Raw genomic sequence first — 16657 nt, forward strand, 5'->3', positions numbered from 1 at the left:
GGGGTCCTGTCCTGTGACTGGTCCTTCTTCCACTCGGATCAGGTTTTCCTTGTCAAACAAGGAACTTTTCTGAGATGACCATGACCCTCAGAGCTGGCGAGGGCTGTGACTTACACGTCCAGCCGCAAGCGGGGTGTGCTGGGCGGCTTTGGGGTGCCCCTCAGAGTGCACGCAGGTGGGCCGGTCCCCGCCGAACAAGCGTAGCTGGTGGTGAGGACAGATGCAGAAGCGCGTGGCTGACGTGGGGAGCCGTGCGGAGACTGGACCGAGGTGACAGCAAGCCTTCCCGGTGTGACAGTGGGAAGGGACGCCAGCCCATCGCGCAGGGTGACCCGGTTTTGCAAAAGTGCACACGGGCGTGCCTATCACACGGTAAACAGGGAAAGACCCCAGATGCGTAGCAGACGGAGCTCCGGGGACGGGTTCTTTTGTTTGTGGTTTCGCGGTTTTGCAAGTTCTCTAGCCGGAGCCCGTTCCGGCCTCGTAATCCAGGCAACACGCAATGAAGGGTGGAGAGTGTCGGTGTCCCTCACAGGCCGGGAGACCCTGGTTCGCTGGCAGGTGCGGGGCGCTGGCCGCCCGCGTCCGCGGTCCCGGGCCGCGGAGCCATCTTGCTCCCACTCTCACACTGTCTCATGCCACACGCCGGGCCTGTCCGCTGTGGTGCTTTGCAGGGGCCTCTGGCACTCCTGTGTTGGAGGAAACGGAGGCCTGTGCCCAGCTGGCCGGGTCCCCCGCAGGCCTGCCAGGAGCGCCCGGTGCCCAGATTTTCCACGAAGCCAGTGTGAAAACGCAGCGGTGTGTCGACGGACACAGCTCAGAGCTGTGGCAGTTTCCAGGGCTGGGGGTGGGGGGAGCAGGGGCAGGGGGCGACATGCCGCGTGGAATGTGTGGTGACCGGGGTCAGACCCCTCACGCCGGCGGGCCTTCGTCCGCATCTGAGAAGCTGAGCTGCTCCCGGCCCCGGAAGGAAGCTGTCTGGCCTCCGTGGGCACAGGGCCGAGCTGCCCCTGCAGACCTGGGGGAGCGTGCAGGGACTGAGAGGCGCTCAGGGGGTCAGGCCTGCAGGTGCGGCCTTGCTGCTAGTGTGCAGGACACCCGGCAGGGGAGGCCCGGACGCCCCTGCGATGACGCCTCTGTGCTCGTGGGCCCAGAGGCCACACGTGGGCCTTCCTGGCGCTGCCGGGTCTCCAGGCTGCAGCTCCTACAGCCACCATCTGGGCCCCCGACCCCCTGGGACGTCCGTGTCGTGCGTGAGCCACGCGTGTTTGCGCGCAGGCTCCTGCCTGCGACGGGGGCATTTTATTGTTATAGGTAGTCACGCGGCGGCCCTGGGGACACGTGTGCTGGGGGCCCCGGTGTGTTTACTGTCTGTGGTCACACTCACAGAAGGGCAGATGTCTGCCCGCGGGAAACCACGTGTGTGGCCCCAGGGCGAGGGGTGGGCTTGCGCGAAACTGCGGCGACGGTCCAGAACTTCCTGCTGGCCGGGTCCTGGGCGCTGCCCTACCACGGGCCCGCTGAGCAGCTGGGCGGCCTTGTGCGGCGGAGCTGGGCCCCGAGCCAGGAGCAGGTCGGGGGAGGACGGCCCTGCAGCCTCCCGGTGACCCACATTCGGGCATCTTCCTGACCAGCCAGCGTCTCGAGCACCTTCTCACGTGCTCGCTTCTCTTCCTTGGCCAAGTGTGCGTTCACGTCTTCCTGTCTCTTCGTCAGGTTTCTGTCCTGTAATCATGTCGTACAAATTCTCCACGTACTCTGGACGAGCCGTGTCGGGCACCGTCTTGCACGCGTTTTCTCGCCATCTCGTTCGCCTGTCGGTTCTGTGATCCTGTTTGTCGAAGAACGGGAGCTCGTTTTCAAGTTTGTTTCCTTTGAGAAAGAGACAGAGCAACCCGGGGAGGGACAGAGAGGGGCTGCGAATCTCCACGCTGTCATCGCAGAGCCCAACGTGGGGCTCGATCCCACAGACCGTGAGATCGTGACCTAGGCCGAAATCAAGAGTCGGACGTTTAACCGACTGAGCCCCCCACGCACCCCAACAGCATTTCATTTTAATGAAGTCCAACTGCTTGCTTGTTTTCCTTGAATCATACGACTTACCGGTTTTTCTTACTGTCATTGTGACTCCAGTGGTGATTTTTATTTTGACAGCTTTGTTTTTCCATTTGCTCTGTTCTCAGCGTGCTCGTGCTGGTTTGTCCCCAGTCCCCCAGACGCAGCTCCAGATTCCTCAGGCACCTCTGGGGCGCCTGGGGGGCTCAGTGCTTTGAGCGTCTGACTCTTGGTTTCAGCAGGTCGTGATCTCACGGTACATGAGCTCGAGCCCTGTGTCAGGCTCTGTGCTGATGGTGCGGGGTCTGCTTGGAATTCTCTCTCTCCTTTGTCATCTCTCTGCCCCCTCCTTCACTTGATCTGTCTTCCAAAAATAAACGAGTACACTTAAACAAAATTTTTATTTTTTTAATTACACAAAATTTTTTTAATGTTTATTTTCGAGACAGAGAGAGACAGAACGTGAGTGGGTTAGGGGTAGAGAGAGAGGGAGACACAGAATCCGAGGCAAGCTCCAGGCTCTGAGCTGTCAGCACAGAGCCTGAGGTGGGGCTCGAACCCACGAACCGCAAGATCATGACCTGAGCCATAGTCAGACGCCCAACTGACTAAGCCACCCAGACACCCCGAGGCGTCCCCTTTCCATCCCCGGGCCTGGGGACTGAGTTTCCTGGGTTCTGTTTCTCCCTGGGTCAGCACGTTGTCCTTTTATAAAAATGCTTCCTCGGCACGTAAGTGGGAAAATACCTGACGCCTCGTCTGTCTGCAGCTGTCCTCCACTTGGCAGAAGGCCTGGCTGAGTGGAGTTCTGGGTAGGATTCGGTCTTCCAGACTTTCCCTCAGGGTCAGGAAGCCCCGCCCACCGTCATCTGACCCCAGTGTTGCCTTCTTCCATGCTGCTCGGATGCTGATTTTTACCTGTGCGTGAATTTTTTTGTTTTTCTCCTCCCGGAAGCTTTTAAGATGTTTGCGTGTGGTGGCAGATCTCATACCGCGTCTGTGTGTGCGTGGAGGGCCCAGGCGGGGCTGGAGAGCTGAGCATCCCGCATCACGGGCTAGGCGTCGACCTCCGGGGCCACGAGCAGGGTGACCACGGGCCAGTGTTGAGGCCATGACCAGATGTGGAGGAACGGAGGGGACCCTGGCAGGGGCCGAGGACAGACGCCAGGGGCGAGGTGGGGGGGAGGTGGCGAGGCTGCTGGGGGCGGGGCCTGGTGCTGCGGGACGGGCTCGTGCCTTGTGAGCATCTGTCCCTGCCGTCCCCACAGCTGGTGCGTTTGCTGTCGCTACTGGAGAACATTCCATGGATTTCTCCATTCTCCCTGTCGGCAGTAGGGTTATTCCCCGTGGGTTTTGCTGCTCTGGACGCATAACGTCCACAGGACCGTGATGCTGAGCCCCGCCGCACGGTGACCTCCACGGTGCTCCCTGCAAGGGCGCCTCTGACGTGGTGCCAGGGCTGCTCTGCAGGTGGCCGCGGCCTCTCCCTGCCAACCTGTGGTCTTGCTTGGGGACAGGAGTAAGCAAGTGGCTCACGCCTGGCTTGTGAGGCTTTTGAGAGTCTTGGTGGGGTTCCCATGTGAGCGAGGCTCCCAGGCCACCTTCCACGTGGGCAGGAGCCCTGCAGGCCGCCCCGACCCCTGGGCCAGAAGCCGCAGCCACTGGCCAGCTTGGCCAACCTGGCTCTTGGGTGGGGGAGGGGCAAGTCACAGCCCCAAGGAGGCCAACAGGCGACCGTTTCCACCTTGGTATGACTTGTGGTATCCAAGGGGCCTGCGTGCCAGGGGCAGGTGATGCAGCCCAGGGGGATGCCCGGCCTGGACCTGTCCCACGCAGCGACCTGCTGAAAAAGGCGAGGTCTTCTGGGCCCTTCTGAGCGCCTTGCGTCTGTTCTGTGTGGCAGAAATGTCACAGTTGGAGTCCTTTGCTCGTGGCCAAGTGTGCAGGGACAGGAGTTCGGTGGCTTATTTTGGCCACTGCTCCTGTGGAACCCTGTCATTGGGGTTTTAGGTGTTGAGGTCACTGGCCGAGGCAACGGTTCCTCAGTTCCTTGGTCCCATAAGCCTGCCAGCCCCTCGGGGTGGGGGGGGGTCATCTATATGGGCTCCGCACCCCTCCCTGCAGGCTGGTCAGGACCCCGATGTGAGGGGCCCACACGTATTCCCGGCTGGCCCCGAGTCCAAGCTGTTCTGTGGAGCACGTGGCCGTGTGTGAGTGTGTGTGCGCGTGTGCGTGTGCGTTTGAGGAGAACACCTGTTCCCTGATTCCAGACATGGGGTTCCTTGTCCCATTCCAGGCACGAGGCTCCTGGTCTTGATGGTTTCCTCGACTGATCAGTAAACAGAGGATCCGTGCACCGTGGCCCGAGGACAACGGGCTGTGGGTGTCTCCACCTGGTTCTGGCTTTCTGTGGTCGCGCAGTGTGTCCGTGAGTGTGTAAGCTGCACGCTGTGCGGTCACGTCTTCCTGAGGAGCCGAACCTCGTCACCACGCGGTGGCCTTCTCTGTCCCTTTGTTTGGTGTGGAGATTGATTTCCTGCTCCTCTTCCGCCTGTAGCCCCCAGGGGCTTGCTGTTTTGCGATCATTTCCTCCCAGCAGACCTTTCCTCCCCCCAGGATGGGAGGGAAGAGGTGTGAGCCTCTGTCCTGGGAAGGAACCGGCCTCAGGGGGCGAGTGCCCCGTGGCGCCCCAGCCCAGGTGCTGGGAAGGCTGCCACCGCCTTTTGACCAGAGGTGGTTTGCAGACACATCGTCCAGACGCCCGGCACAGTGGGGCGTCGCCTGCCCTCTGGCTGCTGCCTCCCTGCCTGGGTCTGCTGCCGTGGCCCCTGGGAGCTGTAGGGTCAGGCATGGCCAGGTGCGCAGAGGCAGAGACCCTGGCCGCTCCCTTTTGTGTCCTGATGGCCCTGCCGTCCCCCGCAGAGCCCTGCACCTGCTTCCCGCCCGGCATGAGGGTCTTGAGCAGCACAGGCCTACACGTTAGCCCCACGGTGCTGCTCCGGGCTGAACCGGAAGTCGTGAGGGCCGAGAGGCTTCCCGTGTGTGGTTTTCCACTCCTGAGCGGGAGCCGCGGCCTCGTGGCGGTCCCCTGTGCTCTCTGGAGGCACTGCCCGCGGCCAGGCTGCCCCTGGGCCCTCCTCTCTCCGTGTGCAGGAGGCGGGCGGCCTCTCTGCTTTGGTCCTGCCGGTCCCTGTGCCGTGAGGTCCAGACCTCACGGAGGGGACCCTCTCTGTTCCGCTCTGATCTTTCCCCTGCCCCGCAGGGAAGAGACTCACTTTGATACAGCAAGCGGCTGGGGAACACGGGGACTGCCCTTCTAACCTGCTCGCCAGCAGCCGCCTGCACCTGGCCGTGTGCAGGGCCCCCACGTCTCTGCTGAGGCAGGCCCCAGTGCCACCTCCCGCCCCGCCACAGGGCGCTTCCAGGGGCGCCTTTGGTCTGCGTGTGCCCGGGGGAGGGGTGGCTCTTCCCACACCCTGCTCTGCGCCTCCGCCCGCACGGTTGCTGTGCTCGCTCAGGGCGACGGCGTGTCCAGCCTGGGCCCCAGGCTGCAAGCCCGTCCCAGTGTGTGGCCCACGGAAGGGCAACCCGACCGCATGCTTGTCCCGGGAACCTGCTGGATCCCAGCATGGCTGCCGCCCTTCCGCCTGGGTCCCCGTCCGTCTGAGCCCCTTGGAACAGCCTCCCTGACCCTGCCTGACCTCGAGCCGTCAGAAGTGACATCAGCTTGGCGTGGGAGCACGGCACCGAGCCGTGGGCATTTCCAGAACTCCCACGTGGGCTCTGTGGTGGGTCAGGTTCGCCTTGCTCTAAGTGAGGACAGTGGTTTCACCGCTGAGCGGGTGCTGGCTCCACTCAAGTGCCAGCCCTGAGCAGGACTGAGCCCAGGGGACTCAGGCGGTGGCCGGGGCCCTTCCACACTCTCCACTGTTTTAAGCTTTAAGTGACTGGACGTTTCAGTTCGCAGAAAAGCGGGAAGGTCAGTGGAAGGAACCCCGGGGGCCGTCTCGTCTGCCCTGCGGCCACTCTGCCCGGTAGTCTCTGACTTTACCTCGTTTCTCCTGTCTGCCCGCCTCCCTGTATGCCACAGGCACATGCGTGGGGCTCACAGCACATGTGTCCCCTGCCCAGGCGTGGAGCGGCTGGCTCCTGGGCCTTCTGTGCCACTGTCATGGCCACTAGAGAGTGGGCCTCGGCCCCGGGTCACAGTGTGCAGTTGTGTGTGCTGTCCTCTGCAGCGTTGGCTCCTGGGGTGCCAGCTGCTGCTCTGGGTTTCTGTGCAGGGGAGGGTGCCGTCCAGTCGGCTCACTGACAGCAGTGCCTGGGTGCTGTGTACTTGGACGAGGCCGCAGGCACACCCCCGGCTCTTCTCTCCAGGGCCATGGTGTGGCAGGGGCCGGGCTGAGCCCAGGTAGGGAGTGGGACATGGGGGCCGGAGTCCCAGTGTGCCCGGGCTCCTGGTACGTGTGTGCGGTGACTCAGGCCTTTTGTGCTGCAATCACTCAGGCAGAAAATGGTCACGTCACCTGCCCTCGGCCTTCCCTGGCTTTCTGGAGGGTTCTAGACTTTTCTGGAAGGTGGCACTACTTAAAGGGAAGCAGCAGTCATGGGGCGCGGGGCACAGTCTCTGCCGAGCCTCCGTTTCCCCAGCGCGAGGCCAGGCTTCGTGCCGAGCCCGCCCCGCCCCGTCCACGGCCTCCTCTGGGGCCTCATCCGTGTGAAAGGCCGTTCTCTCTCTGTTCTCTGCCTTTGAAGGGGCCGCTTGTTTGTGATCCTGGCGTGTGTGTTCTTGCAGGGCCCGTCTGCCCACACCGAACCCGCCCAAGGGCAGCGGGAGCTCTGTGCTGGGCGCGGCCTGGCGGCGGGATGCTTGCTGCTGGGAGACGGCCTGAAACCCGGCCTGCTTTGGCCCCTGAGTCACTGGATTAAGGGAGGTGCGACCTGAGCACTCCCCTGCCGTTTGGCTGCTCTCCACGCGTGGCCGCAGAGTGAACCTCTCGGGCCAGCTTCCCCATGCCCGCCTCTGGAGACCCTGCTGTGGGCTTTGGTGCTGCTTCTCGGCCCCGCCCGCACAGCCGGCTTTTGTCCGGCTTGGCCTCAGGCTCAGAGGGCCCAGAGGCACGGGTGCCTGTTCCTGAGTGCGGTGTGGCTGGAATGCAGGGCCCAGCAGAGGGGAATGCCCTTGACTCTGTGACCCCAGGGACTTGGAGACTATGGCTGGGGGGCTTCTGTTGGCAGAGGTCATTCTGAGACGCTGCCCTGGGCCGCCCACCTGCGCGGGCCCCTGTTCCCTCAGTGAGCATCGCCGCCCCTCCCGCGGCCCCTGCACCTGTCCAAGGAGGGCCTCTCTCAGGCACGTGACTGCGCTCAGTCTGACGTGCCACCTGCTGTCAGACCCCGACAGTAGAAAGTGCCCTTGCTAAACCCTCCCACCACTTGCAGGCCTCAGCCAGACCCATCCAAGGGGCCTGACTCCGGGCCCCCACGCCACCCGTCCCAGCCTGGAATAGGACCCCTTCCCAGCCGGTGACACCAAGGCTCCCCCAACAGCACGTGGAGGTGGGGGCGCCCCTAGACAGAGGCAGTCGCTGGAGCCCAAAGATAAGGCCGCTCTTTCCCGCTCTTCCTTGGCCGAGTGGACCTACCAGGGCTTGACACACAGATCTCTGTGGACTCCCCGTCCTGCCCGTGGTCACTAAGGCTCGAAGCCAGCCCGGGAGCTGTCGTGGGTTGTGTCCGCTCGGCCCAGTGTGGCAGCCGAGGCCTCGGGACTGAACACAGCAGGGCCGGGACGGTGTGGGGTCCCCCTCAGGGCCCCTGGGCCAACTAAGCAGCTCTCCTGCCCGGGCCTCCAGAGTGGCAGCTAAGCCCGCCCTCACGGGAGTGGTGTGGGCCAGATCAGCCCTCATCAGGAGACGTCGGTAAATGTTAGCTGGACTGCCGTGTCCCCTGGGGCAGGAAGGCCAACGGGGGACGGCAGTCTCGGCTGGATCTCGTCCTGAGGACGGGCTGGGGACCGCCGGGCCCGTCGCCTGGTTTCCAGGGTCCCTGCTTGGAAGGCGGGAAGTGGAGCCTGCGGCCGGACTTCTGCGCTGACGTGGGGCTGGGCACAGCCTGTCGGGACCTGGCCCGGGGCCTCTGCTGGCAGCTTGTTCCTGCTCTGAGAGGGAGCGTCCGACCTGTCCCCGCATCCCGGCATTTGGCAGGAGGCTTGCCGGGGCCCGGTACACCCCACCCTCCCCTGCAGTGGCACGCCCAGGCCGGCCCTGGGGCCCAGAGCTTCCCCACTATGGCCAGCGTAGCTGCAAGGTCCCCGGCCCGTGACCCCACCCTGTCACCCCCGAATCGAGGCGCGGCAGGCAGACTGCACTGTGCCTGGTATGGTGGCAGTGCCCCGCTGAGAGTGTCCGAGGAGAGCAGCCCCTCCCTTTCCCTCGAGCGGCGGCCGGTGTCCACGTGGCGGCCCAGGGCTGGCGCAGGGGGAGGGTAGGCATGTCACAGGCAGTGTGACGCTCTGACCGTGGCGACCTGGTACTCCAGTGACCGGTCCTCTCCGAGTGACCTCTGTCCCTGCTTCTGTCTTGCGAGAGTTCGAGCAAGTTGGTGCTTAGGAACCTGTCCCGGCAGAGCCGATGTCCACTTGGACAGTTAGCCAGGGAGCGCGATGGGCAGGTTCCTGGAAAGTCGCGCCCGGTGGAGGGTCCTCGGTGGCACTTGGGAAGGAGCCGAGCAGCAGCACCTCCCCGCAGCTGGGGGCACAGACTCACGTTGCTCCGGGCCAGGGCCGGGGCCTGTGTGGCTGCTGGGCCCCGCTCTGCCTACTCCTGACGAGGTCCAGGTGGCCCCCTGTCACCCAGTGTCGGGGTTTGCTCCCTCCGTGACTTTGGTCACTGGCATCTCCTTTGGGTAGGAACGTAGGCAGAAACCCCCGCTGTGTTCACACCGAGTGTCTCCTGGCAAAGTCATACCAGGCAGAGTGAAAGACGAGGCTGGTGGGCGGTGAGCCTGCCGGAGACGCGCCCTGGTGGACGCGTGAGGTGGGGGGAGGGGAGCGCGCGGGGATACTGTCCCCTCTGCCTCCCCGCAGGGGCTGCGTCTCCCTGTGCTCACACCATGGGGTCCCCGGGGGAGAAGGGGTCAGATGGAGTCGGTGCCCCTGCCAAGCCCCGTGCCCAGCTCCGCGCCACCCGGGGTTCACACGCTCGTGTGCTCCAGTCTCGGCAGGCACCTTGAGGCGGCACCCCTGCCATCCTGGACAGATGTCCTAGGGACCCCAGTGCCCACCGTGTGCCCGTGGGACACACCTGAGGACCGTGTCCGAGCACAGATTTATTTGGCAGCAGGAGGCCGGGGGCGGGCTTGAGACTCTAAGATCCGAACAGACTCCCAGGTGCGGCTGACGCCAGCCCAGGATCTGACCCGGAACAGGTCCGGTTGGGGGCGCATAGGGCGGGGGCCGAGTGTGGTTGGCCTCACCTCTGCCGTGAAGGGCCGGTGCCCAGGCGTGGACGGTTGACGCGGCACCGACACTAAAGGGCCCCGCGCTCTCACTGTGCCTCAGAAGAGCGCATCGGTGAGGATCGCCGGCTGCTGTCATCGCCATGGCAACACAGCCATCGATTTTTCTCCTGGTACCCCCCCCCCCCCAAATCAGCCGCTTTCCATTTCTGCCTTTTTTGTGGGCGGGAGAAGAACCCGCTTCTCCCAGGGAGGAGCTGGTGGCTTCGAGGCCAGTGGAGAGGGTGGTGTTGGCAGCTCCTCCCGGGGGCAGGGTCCCCTTGGCGACGTCTGAGCGCCGCGTCCGGTGGCCCTGACGGTGCAACGCCCCCTCAGCCCCTGTGCTGTCTTCCCCTTAAGAGAGCTCTATATTTGTGCCTTGTTCAGGCATATGCTAATTAGCTCTTGGAGGCGCCTTCCACTCTGGAAGCCACCAGAATAATTGAGCATTATGGATATTTGCTTCAGAAGGTTCCAGAAGGTGGTGTGCGTTCACAGCCAAGTTTGAGCAGCTGACCCCTTGGCTCTGGGCCCCTCCCGAAATGACAGACACCAGAGACGTGAGCTCTCGGTGGCCTCTAGTGACCACAGGGGACGCCGTGATCTCCGAGCAGCACCGGAGCAGCCCTCCCACCAGGTCCGTCCAGCTCCAGAAAAACCAGAGGGAGCTCACGTCCCTCCTGTGTGCCCTCTGGCACCGTCTGGGGCTCTGAGGACTCGCCTGGTGCGGGGCTCTGCCGGGAGGAGGCAGAGAGCATTGGCGAATCCCGAATCCCACTCCACCACGGTGCGCACAGCGCCCCAGGCTGCAGAGTCCTCGCCGGGTGGGTCTCTGCTCTGCTCCTCCAGGGCTGGATGCCGAGTAGCAGAGCCCCAGCAGGGTTGGGGCTCCTGGCAGGCCTGTGGCTGCCGTGGTCTTCCCCTGGGCTCTGGGTCCCAGACCCCCAGGAGAGACTGGCTGAATCACAGGTTCCACAGGGTTCCACTGGCGTGCCAGTCGAATAACAAACACTCCCTTCTCCCGAGGGCTCCCACCCTGAGGGCGCACCACAGCCCTTGCCCTCACCCCTCCCTGGCCTCAGGCTCCCTCAGGCCCCTCCAGGGAGGCCCTGGTGGCTCTGGCCTGACCAGACCTCTCCTGATCAGAGCGTGTACTCCTGCAGTCATGTCTCGGGGTCCCTCTGGCTTCACATGACACCTGTGCTCATCAGCATGGCCTCGGATGGCACCACATTCTGCTCCGGATCCTACCTGGGCCACCCCGACCCCTGCCTTGAAGAGTCCTGGTGGCTGTGTCCCTAGGGTCCTGGAAGGGCCTTGGCTCTGAGGGCACAGCCTATAGCCCTGGGGCCTTCCTGCCTTTCCAACATGGTCACATCTAGTTCTGCCAGGGCGTGGTGCCCCCCCCCACCCCCCCTACCCCCCCTACCCCCCCCCCCCAACAGGACTTAACTGCTGGGAGGGAGGAACATCAACCACTTGAGCTTGGGGTGGGGGAAGGGCCAGGCGGGTGGCACACGTCTGCTCCCAGACCTTGTCTGGCCGGCCTCCTGTACCCTGGGAGGGGGTGGCGAGTGTGTGCACGACCCTCCCCAGCACCAGTCCTGGCTGCTCCTGGGGCTCTGTCCGGGCTTAGTCTAGCTGGGGCTGGTGTCACGGGCTTGACTGTTCCCTGGTGCGGGTTAGCAGGTATGGGATTTGAGTAGAGGGCTTGGGGCAGCCACAGGGAGACTCTCAGAGGAGATGGGGCCCGACTCGGGCCCCCGGTGACCCAGGGCTCACATGTGAGGACCCTTCACCATGGGATGTCCCCCTCCTAGAAGCTGAGTGCTTCCTGTGAGCACCCAGCCTGGTCTGAGTGCTGATCTTCCCTAAGGGCCAGTGGGCCAGGCACCTGGTCTCGTCGTCGTCCCCACTCAGTCACGGCGCTGCTGAAGACACCCCCTGTCTTGTGGCGTCAGCTCCCCTGGCTCCTGCCGACACCACTCCTTTGTGGGTGGCTGCCCCTCACACAGCTCCTCGCGTCCACAGGGCCCTGTGAAGTTTGTAGCAGCCCGGATCAGAGACCGGAGACCAGACCGGCGGCCAGTCCCCACTGTGGGAAAGGCTCGGGCAGGCCGGCAAGGAAGATGTCGGGACCCCCACCCAGGCCTGACTTTGTCACTGAGGGGGAAGGGTGGCAGGGGTGGGAGGTTAGGGGGCGCCTGTGGTGCCCACCCCTTGATCCTGAGGGGGTGGCGGCTTCCCGCAGGCGAAGGCCTGGTTCCACAGGGAGACTGAGTGTTGTCCCCCTGCTGGGGCTTTTCCCGTCTCTTTCCCTATTTCCTTAACTGTTTCAACCACCACCATCCTGCCTAAGCAGGGAGGGGTGTGTGTGGAGGGGCTGCTGGTATCGAGGCAGTGCTGTGCCCACGTTCCTCATGGTCATTGTCGCTGTTGCTGACGGAGTCCATCGATTGCCCAGCCCGGTCCCTCTGATCGTGAGATGCACGGCCCTACTGATTTAATCACAACACCGGGTACACACATCCGTGCTTGTTAACCGTGAGAAAATTAGTTCAGCCCGGGAAAGGCTGTCTTGGAGCCCTTCCCCCACAGACTCCTTCTCTGTGAGGGTCGGTCACCCCGTAGGTGGCCCTCCCTGGTGAGCACCCCCTGCTCTGTAGACAGGCCACCCAGCAGAAGCTGGTCTCTGCCCCTGGGGCTCAGTCCCGCTGTGTGTGGCAGTGGGTTTTAGAGGCCCGGTGGGTGTCTGATCCTCTCCCCCCTCCCCCAAGTCAGGCCGCAGCCAGCCTGTGCCTCAGAGATTGAAGCTGCCTTCCTTGAGTTTCCTCAGAAAGTTAAAAATGGAACTGTCTTAACGATCCAGTAATCACACCGCTGGATATCTACCCAAAGAATACAAGAAACACTAATTCGAAGGGATTCGTGCACTCGGTGTTCAATGCGTTATCAGCGATAGCCAGGCTGTGGGAGAAGCCCCAGTGTCCATCGATAGACGAACAGATGAAGGAAACGTGTATATACAATGGGATATTACTCAGCCATAAAAAAGAATGAGATCCTGGCATTTGCCACGGCGTGGATGGAGCTAGAGAGTATGATACCGAGTGAAATAAGCCAGTCGGAGAAAGACAGATACCATATGGTTTCACTGATATGTGGGATTTAACAAAAAACAGATGAACAAAGGGGAAAAAAGAGACAAATCAGGAGCCAGACTCTTAACTGCAGAGAGCACACCGATGGTTACCCCAGGGAGGTGGCGGACGGGGTGGGGGGGAGGGGACCGGCGATGGGTGGTGAGGGGCGCACCTGTCATGGCGAGCAGCGGAGGGAATTGCGTCACCGTATGGTACGCCTGAAGCTGTCACGCTGGGTGATAACCAAGTGGGATTAAGATAAAGACAGAAACTGCCCTCCTGGGCCATCTCCACCGGAGGTCCCCAGCTTCCTCCCCGTTTCTTGGGTCAGGTTTTACGAGCGTCCCCACCTCCAGACCTGTCAGTTTGGAGGTGATGCTGACCTGGCCCTCCACGGGGCACCCAGCCCTGTCCCCTGGTGGCAGGTTTGCTCCCTTTCACCATGGGGTCGGCACGGGCCACTGTCTGGCTTTGCGGGAGCCGTCCCCCAGCCGCCTCCTCCGGCCTGTGGAGCGCTGGCAGAAATTGTTCTTTTTTAAGCCTCAATGGGGTGTTAACTCATCCTTGTGAAATGGCGTCCTCACTCCTTGGGGATTAGGAACCGGCGGGAGGGCCCCGGAGGGGCTCTCAGCGGACTCTGGCGCCCGCCCCGGCCTTGCATGCATGAGCGAGCCCCAGGCCCCCTCCCCAGCCTGTGTTTGTTGCAATCTGCCAGATTCACGCTGCCGTTCAGCTCCTTGTCATTTGAGGATTTTAAGAACACTTCGTATCTTCTGCAAAAAAGAAAAGAAACAAAAACCCAGCCGGAATCTTTACAAACGTCCGTGTCGTGAAAGCGTGGGGGGCTCCCATGGATCCAAAGACCCCAGTGCCCAAGGAGGAAGACGCAACTCTGGGCACCGGTCCACGCTCCTTCCTGGAACCTGTCTCCAAGCCCGGTTAGGACACTGGGTTCCGAGCGCTTGAAGCAGCCTTTGGATACACAGAGCGCTGAGTCCCCGAGAGAAACCAGAGCCAGCCAGAGCTTAGCGTGCGGTCCCAGGCGGGGACAAGTTCTGGATGCACTCTGCACGCTGTCCTGTGGAGAGTCTGTGTCGGTGGTGGCTCTCCTCACGGGGGCAGGGGTGTGCTGCCGTGGCACCGGGCCCTGTTCTCAGCATGCAGGCTGGGGCCACGTCCCGACGCTTGCTGCTGGATCCCAAGTGGTTCTGCAGAAGGGGTATGTGCGTGCGTGCGTGTGCGTACGCGTCAGGAGCAGAGAGTTAAAGCAAACACGGCCAAACGTCGAGCACGCGGGGACCTGGGTGGTGGCGGACTGGTATTTGCGTTGTTACTCTTGCAGTCTTCTGAAGGTCTGGGAGATGCGGCTGGGGGAGCGTGTGTTGTGCTCTAAGCCACGGAAGGAGGGACTCTGAAGCCGTGGCTTGTGGCTCTTCTGATCTACCAGCGGCTCCCACTGTGTTTACCCAGGGCCGTCAGGGGAAACTTCTGGGTGCGGCTGTAGAACCCGCCTCTGACGTGCCCCCGGGCCTCCTCCCGGCCCACAGAGGAGTCCTGGGTGCCGGCCATCGCTGCTGTAGGGGCCTGGCCGGTGCTGCCACTTCCCACAGGAGGCGGCTCTGCGCCTGTGCTGGTCCTGGGGTCCGAGAAGCTGCGGGACAGGTGTCCCTGCTGCCGGCTGCCAGCCCTGGCTGTGGCCTCTGTGCCACGTGGTGGCCACCAGGATCCTTGGAACCCCAAGGCCGGGTCCCCGTCTGCTGCCAGCCCCGCTGACTTTCTTGGCCTTCTGTGGGCGTGCCAAGCAGCCCCGCCGTCCTGGCGGCCTCCGGGAGGGGGCACAGGTGCCACCCCGAGGGCCTCTGTTAGTTGTCTCACCTGAAGCAGGTGCTCACTGCGGTCATGGGGCCCCGGCCGCAGAGGATGAAGGTGTGAGCAGCGGCCCCAGGCTGGGAGCGGCCTTCTCCACCGGGTGATGGTTCTCGTGTCAGCATACCAGCCTGCAACTTGTAGAGTTCGTACTTTTAAAAACTCGGGTACACGTAATTTTCTTAGTTTTCTGCAATCTTTTCTCTTTTCCCAAAGAGCCCCGCTTGGGGAAACCTTTGAAGGTTTCCCGGGTTCCGCGATGTCACCGGTGTGGTCCTGTGTCCCCGGACGTGTATGAAGCCGCTGGCCGAGTCCCGCTCGGTGTGGTTTGGGCGGCCCACGCCTCCGTGCTGTCGCTCTGGAGGTTCCGAGAGCATCCTGGGAGGCTGATTCTTCTGTCATCTGCTCGCGGGACACGGCCGCGCACCAGCAGGGCACTCCTTCCCGTGTCCTGTCCTCACCTCGAGTGCCAGGGCCCTCTCGGGAGCCCTAGTCCTGCTCTCGTGCCGCACATCTGCCCAGCCTGGCTGTCCTCCCTGGTGAGGGCCCGTCAGCTGGACCTCCCGCGTGTTCAGCCGCGCACTGCTGGGTCCCTCTGGGCTCCCCCTGGGCTGCTGCGGCCTCTCGCTCCTGCCTCTTTCGCTCCTTGGTGGCTGGCACCTGACACTGTGTGGGGCCGCCCAGGCCCCCGGCGCCGAGGTTCTTGCTGGGGCCCGTGCAGAGTCGTGGAGGTCCGGCAGAAGTTCTGGAGCACGGGGTGAAACGCGTGGTAACAGTAGCGACTGGGTTCTGGCGTTCCCTGCGCTCGCCATCCTGCTGGCGGCCGGCGGTGGCAGGGGCTTCCCCAAGGACAGCCTCCGCCCTCCCCTGCCCTCCTGCGCGGCTCTGGCCTGCTGGAGGCTCAGCTCCCATTAGGATGCGCGGCTTCGTCGGTAGCGTCCCTGCTTCACGTTCCCAGCCGCTGGCGCCAGTCCGGAGCAGGGCCGCCGGCGCGGGCTCCCTCTGGGGTCCCGAGCCCCCGGCCCCCACAAGTGGCGGCTCTGGCTGCTGGAGCCTGGCTCTGCTTGTCTCCGCCGGTCGGGGGGCAGTCGTGCTACCGCGGATGGGAAAACCTCAGCGTGTGTCGTGAACGCCAGCGGTGTGTCGGCGGAGTTCGGGGCTGTCGGGGCGAGGGCGGAGCGTCACAGCCGCGCTGCTGGCACCTGCCCCGGGCGGTGGCCTCCACGTGTCCGGCCTGAGGAACGACAAGCCTTCGATCCCCGCGCCGGGGCAGCGTTCCCCCGCGAGAGGCCTGAGGGGTTGACACGCCGCAGCTGGATGAAGCTCAGCGAAGAAGCCACGGGGGGCGGCGTCCACGCGTCCGACTCCTCTTACGTGCCACGTCCCGGCAGGGAGATCCGTAAGGACAAGAGGACCGATGCTTGTCGGAGGCTGGAGGGGAGGGAGTGTGTGGGGACAGAATTGCCTCTGCGGGGATGGTCTGTTCTGGAGTTCGGGGTGATGGTCACTCAACGCAATGAATATACTTAACGCAGCTGCCTCTCGGGGGCTCACAGGCCCGGGCTCCCGCACCGTGTCCTCGTTGGGGGCCGGGTCCCGGGGGCTCAGGGCCCTGGCCCAGTGTCCTTATTGGGGGCCGGGTCCCCACTGCAAGGCTGGAGAGTCTCTTGTGTCCCTGTCACCCCAGGGCTGGGCCAGCACCCTGCGGTTCCAGGGCCCCCGGCCCATCTTCGGTGGCACGTGGACCTGCCTACAAGATGCCCAGGCTCCCGGGTCGCGGTCGGTCACGCCTGTCCCGCCGCCGTCCACTCGAGAGTTAGCCACAGGAGACAAAACCGGCTTGAGTCCAGCCAAACATCCCCTGCACGTCCCCCCCCCCCCCAACGGTGGGCTGTGCTGTCTCGTGTGCGTGCACCTGCGTGTGTTCGTGTGTGCCTTGCGTGTGCACGTGCCTGTGCACGCATGTTTTCCTGTGCACGCACGCACACGTGTGCATGTGCTGGCTGTCCCCCCGGGGGAGGGGCATTGCTGTGGGTACCGAGCTCCACTCTTCACCTGAAGGCGTTTGAGGTCCCTGAAAAGACTTGACGTGTTCG

At 63.6% G+C, this 16657-nt stretch overlaps 1 protein-coding gene across 6 annotated transcripts in view; it reads left to right on the forward strand.

Moving 5' to 3' along the window:
• BAIAP2 (BAR/IMD domain containing adaptor protein 2) overlaps positions 1-16657 on the forward strand; it is a 62922-nt gene that overhangs the window by 17216 nt on the left and 29049 nt on the right. The gene's annotated exons all lie outside the window — the stretch shown is intronic.

The sequence above is a fragment of the Panthera onca genome, chromosome E1, assembly GCF_046562875.1.
Source record: "Panthera onca isolate mPanOnc1 chromosome E1, mPanOnc1 haplotype 2, whole genome shotgun sequence".
NCBI lineage: Eukaryota > Metazoa > Chordata > Mammalia > Carnivora > Felidae > Panthera > Panthera onca.